The sequence below is a fragment of the Cornus florida genome, unplaced genomic scaffold (genome assembly GCF_030987335.1).
Source record: "Cornus florida cultivar Cherokee Brave unplaced genomic scaffold, ASM3098733v1 CherokeeBrave_3.0.0_Hap2_Chr03, whole genome shotgun sequence".
In the NCBI taxonomy this organism is placed as follows: Eukaryota; Viridiplantae; Streptophyta; class Magnoliopsida; order Cornales; family Cornaceae; genus Cornus; species Cornus florida.
In genome coordinates, this window is record NW_026775573.1 from 52596195 (window position 1) to 52602194 (window position 6000).

Below are 6000 nucleotides of genomic sequence, written 5' to 3' on the forward strand. Positions count from 1 at the left end.
GTATAGTGTTAACGTGGTAAATGGCACGTTTCTTTGACCGTTGACCGTTTGATTTGTGGGCCATCATTGTTGATGTGGCGTAGTCTGTTGACTATTTGACCAAGCTGTGTGTTCATTGTTGATGATGTGGCGTAATTCTTTGACTGTTTGACCAAGCTATGTGGGCCGTGTGGGCTAACATATTTTGGACTCCTACAGGTAGCATGCATTTTCATGCATAACATTGCTAACCCAAAAGTTGCCGAATTCTATTCTCTTATAGAATGCATCTCTCTTCCAAGAAATTGGGGCTATGATCAAGTGGATATTGAAGGATTTTGCCTTAACCTTTTCAATCTCTCCCCTTCTAATTGCCTGTCTAAGGTCCTAACGGATGACATTGCTTCCATCCTTGATCACCACAAAGGCTTCTCATTATCTTGGACCCTTGGGTGTTGCAATAATACAATAGCCCACAAGATTCAACTGGGCATTACATTCCCATCAGTGATTTTCACCGGCCAATTTGGCCTGGTTGGCTTATCTCTATCTGCTCTTGAGGCTGAAGCCTCTCCTTTTGTTCATTCCTAGTTTCTTTCCTTGTTGCCAAGGAAAAAAAAAAAAAAAAAACAAGCAAGTGATTTCACAAATTTGGATCACAACCAATTTACTTGGAGAATTGCTGATGCATTATATAAGCACTGTTACTAAATTGTAGGTGTTTACACCTTTATTTTCACCCATGGAAAAGTAGACACGTGGAAGGAGTTTTGGGTCAAGCCAATTCCTGACACATGAAAGGAGTTTTGGTCAAGACCAATTTAAGGGACTTTAACAGTTGAGTTAGTATGGAAGTCCACCACAGGAGAAGCCACGTTTGAACAAGATGATTTGGTAAAATAACGTGTCAATTATTGTAATACCCCTAAATTTAAAAAGGACATAATTGGAATTTTATTTTTTATTTTATTATTCTTAGGTGTTTTCATGACTTTTATTACGTGGCTTCCTGTTTTGTTGTTTAAATGAACTAACTATTTAATTATAAGTGTGCGTGATGAAGTGGCATTTGAATGTTAAATTAAATGTATTGTTTTTATTTTATTTTATTTTTAATCGAACTTGGGCTTGGATATGATTAATGGACTATTTGGATAGTGTAAATGGGTACCGTTTTATCCATGGAAGTATATACATGTATATATATGGGTATATATGTATATAGAGTTAGTTTTAATTATTGGTATTTATTAATAATTAAACTTGAGGTATTAATCATAATTTAATATAGGTTATAATTTTAGGGTTACATATATTCTCACGTTTTTAGCCGACTTACATGATAACTTTTATGGTTGTTTTTCTTTCTCGGATTAAAATTAGAATTAGGTTTTTAGTTTTTCTAAACCTATAAATATATCATTATGTTGACTTAGGGTTTTTTTTAAAAAAATATGTAAACGCTTTTCACGTACCAGAGAGATAGAGAGGAACAGAGCGTAAATTGTGAGACAATAACAGACCATCTTTGGTGAGGGTTTCAACTGTGGATAAAGGATTGGTCATAGGAGAAGGGAAGGTTGAGCAGTAGGAGGCTTGACGGCAGTCATGATCACCGGAAAAAAACCTAGGAAGACGGCGACAAGGTTTTGATTCCAAAACCGCAAAGGCAAGTTCTTTCCTTTCTCTCTCCCGTTGCCTGTGTTCTGTGCATCTGTAGATAGTCTCTAGGGCTTTAATGGACTAATAAATTGAATCTTAGATGCTTAGTATTTGTTTAATCAATTATCTGTATGTAGACGTGAATTAATTTTGTTACAGTTCATGCAAGTTTGGTTTGGTTGCAGTGCTTGCTCTTTCTAATTTTAAGTTTTAATTTGATGCAAATTGACTTAAGTAAGGATTTGGGATGGTTTTAGATATACTTAGGACTCCTAGGAACAATTTTAAAAACCAACAAAGGGAGTGGAAGTGGCCGGTGCTGAAGCAGATGGTCGAAAAAACGTAGCTGGAGGAGAACAGAGGCTCAGAGGGATGAAGAGCCGGCTCTGGGGATTGAAGAGCCGGCTCCCATCATTCAAGAGCCGGCTCCAAGAAGGCATGGAGCCGGCTCCATGCTTGCAAGAGCCTGCTCTTGCATTTTAGAGCAGGTTCTCTCCTATTTTGACGTATTTTAGTGTTTTCTGAGTTTTTGGGCACCGTTTGGATGATTTTAATTCTTTCGAATTGTGTTGTGAGGGCACTTGGGGTTCTTAATTTAAACTTCAAGTGTATTTAAACCTCTTATTGCATAGTTTATACATTTATGCTAAAGTGTTAAATAGTAGGAAAGTAGATAACTTTTCAGTACTGTTAATGGTTAGAGGAAAGTTAACTTGCGTAGTTTAATTCAGTGATTGAACGGATTATAAAACCAGTCATGGGGATGATTTTGGGTGTAAATAGGATTCTTAAACTTAGTATTAAAGATGAATCGAAGGTTGGGAATAGCCGGAGATGAAGCTGAAAGGCGAAACGGAGCAAAACTGGACAGAGGAGGCTCTAAGCCTTTAAGAGCAGGCTCTAAGTTTCAAGAGCAGGCTCTAAGTTTTTATGGAGCAGGTTCTAAGTTTCTAGAGCAGGCTCTAAGTTTTTGTAGAGCAGGCTCTATGGTGTAAAGAGCCTACTCTATGATTTTCAAGAGAAGGCTCTTTGGTTAGGTTACGTTTGGTTGCAATCTGGAGCTATCCGGGAACTGTTTGGGCTATGTTTGGAGTTCTAAATTGTTTTAGGGAGTGAACTAACAATTTTAAAAGTAATTTCAAGAGATCTTAAGCTCTCTAATTGCATAAGTTAGCCTATTATAGGAAGGGAATGATCAGTGTGAAAATTAGACAATTCACATACTGTTAACGGTTGGAAGGGAAGTAGTTGTTAAATTTTTAAATGGGTGACTTAAGTAATTATAACATGATTTTAATCTTGTTTTAAATGCACGTTAGGGTCATTTAATTAATAAATTTGATCTGTGCACACTCGGGAATATAATTGCTGAATTAATAAACCCGTTCTGCAATTATGTAGATTAAGGATAGGAAATTACTTGCTTGTTCTAATACGGCAATTTAATGAGTTATAACATGTTTCTAATTTTTGTTTTAAATGCACAGTAGAGTCTTTTAGTTAACAGATTGGACCTGTGCATGCTTTGGATTTTTATATTGCTGAAACATTAAGTTTCCTGCAATTACATGAGTAAAAGGTTTGCTTTAAATTGCTGAATTATTAGATACACTTTTCTGCAATTAATTGGATGATGGTTTTCAACTGGATGATGGTTTTGGACTTAAATTGCTAAACTAAAACATAGGTTTTGTAATTTACATGGGAGTTAACCTGGACTTAATTGAAGAATTAATTGCATATTTTTTGTCAATTATATGAATGGATTCTAGATTTTAAGTTGACGAACGATTAAGTTTTGTCTTGTCAATTTCATGGATATTGTCATGGATATTTAGTTGATAAACTGTTCTAATTTTGTTTTATCAGCTACATGGATTTATGTGGATTGTATTTGGTGTACTGATTGAGTTAATGCATCATTTACGGATCATATGAATGGTATGTACCGGTATGGGACGGTGACATACGGAGGGATGGATTAGATCAAAACGCTAATTCCAACCCATTCATACATACGGAATAGATTAACTAAAACAGTTGAATCATACATGGTTTCATGTCCTGTCAACTAAAACAATTGAACGACATATTGGATGGTTGTTTATATTTTCTGTTAATAGGAAGGATAGGGATTTAATTAAAACATTTAAATTCTAATTATATGTTGTGTTTTGGCGACGAATAGTTGACCGGCTCAACATTGTATTTGGATGGGATGTATATACGCTTAATTTATGTTAGTCTGTGCGACTGAACAAGCTGAACGACTAGCTGAATTTCTTATGGTTGGATAGGATCGGACTTTATATATATATAATTATGGTACCGCGATCTGAGCTTGAGTCTCATAGTCGACGGTTAGGGAGCGTATATGCAGTAGGATGCATAGCTAGCTATGTTGGTTGAGGTATACCCTGTTAGGCTTAGATAGTCATGCCCACTTAGGTGCGTTTTTGCATGTTGCCTTCTATTCAGGTTGAGACCCTCAGCATAGTCTAGTGAGAGTCCTGTAGTGTGGTTATATGTATATATCTATTTATGGACTATATAGATATGGTTGAGACATCTAGGATGTATCTGCGTATCGGGTCTCTGTTTGGATTGTAGTTAGGATAGAACTTGTTCATGGGCCTGACCCACTATTATTTTTCAGGTAACGGACGGTTCCAGGTCTTAGATCTTGTTCATGCTGAGCAGAGACGACTTCTCATTCTTCCGACGACGTAGGCGGTTCCTGTATGGTTTAGCATTGGATTCTTTTTCAGTGGTTCATTTCTTAGTGATGATTTTATTAGGGGTCCACTAGATGGATTCCCGAGTTGTATTAGAAATGGAGAATTTGGATGTATCAGAATAATTCTTTATTAATATAATTTTATTCTGAGGTTTCAGTATATGGTTTATCATTCTAGTTTCTTTTCAGCAAATTTTTATTTATTCCTGTTTCCTTAATTGTATTCTGTATTCGTTTATTGCTAATTTGTTTGATATCCTCGGGTAGTCGGGTGTGGGCCTGGCCAACTCGCATCCGGAAATCCGGGGGTATCACAATTATTGGATTATTAGACGTGGAATTCGTGTGCCTAAAAACACGGAAGTTGGTTTTTTCAAAAGCCACGATACAACGGAAGAGTTTTTAACGTGGGCCACTACCACCACCATCAAGAGTAATGGCCATTGTTCAGACAAAGGAAATCGTGCGATTTATTTTTGAGATAACGGCATCTAAAGGACATGATTACATGTTTGGAACGTTGGAGCTCTAAAAGCATTAAAGCACAATCGTATGATTCCACGTTTGGAACGTGGAAGTTCCAGGAAATCAAACACGGTTCCAAAATGTTTAGAGCGTGGGAGTTCTAGACACGATTACATAATTGGAACGTGGAAATTCTAGAAGGATCAGAAATGTACGATTGCATGGCTTGGACACTTGGAAGCATTTGGAGGCATCAATGGAACTACTTAGAACTGTTATGTTAACTGCTTATATTTTCATTCTATCAATAGGTCATTATGTTGTAACGTAAGAAGCTTGCTCAACGCCAAATCAAACACGTATTTCAATACAACTTTATTTTTCATTGCAATGCACTTTCAATATGATTAGTCTTAGTCCTGCACTTTACTTTTCATTAGATAATTTTACAGTCTTTCCAATTACTTTGTCAGTTCTTTCCAGCTAGTTAACTATTCCGAAGTCCTTTATTAAAGGCAAAAAGAACTCTGAGGTGTTCATTCCAGACCACATCACAATCGCCTGGTTCCGCAATCTTCCTTCTGGAATATTGTTTGCATATTTTTTCTTTTCTCTTTATAATTGGTCTCGTGAGTTTTTTCTTTACTTTTTCTTTTTATAAGCATTATTATTATGTTATTATTATTTTATTATTATTATTTTCTCTTTTAATTGATGTTTAGAAGTGGTTGATTTTTTTTCTTCATTTTATTATTTTATTATTTTTGGTTCATTCTTAATTTATTATTATTTTGAGTCATTATTATTATTATTTTTCTATTTCAGAAGTATCGTTCTTTTTTTTTTCTTTTTATTTTTATTTTTATTTTTATTTTACTCTTTGTAATTATACTTTGGATGGTTCAAAATTTGTTATTCTTAATTTGTTGTATAGAGAAGGTTGGATTGTGAATTTTTTTATTTACTTTTTCTTTTTAGAAGTATTATTATTATTTTTTTCTTTTGTTTTATTTTTATTTTTGTCTTTCTAGTTGATGTTTAGAAGTAGTTGATTTGTTTTATTTTATTTTTCTCTTTCTAATTGATGTTTAGAAGTAGTTGATTTGGTAAGTTTACTTTGGATTGTGATTTTTTTTTTAATTTTTTTTTTTATTTTT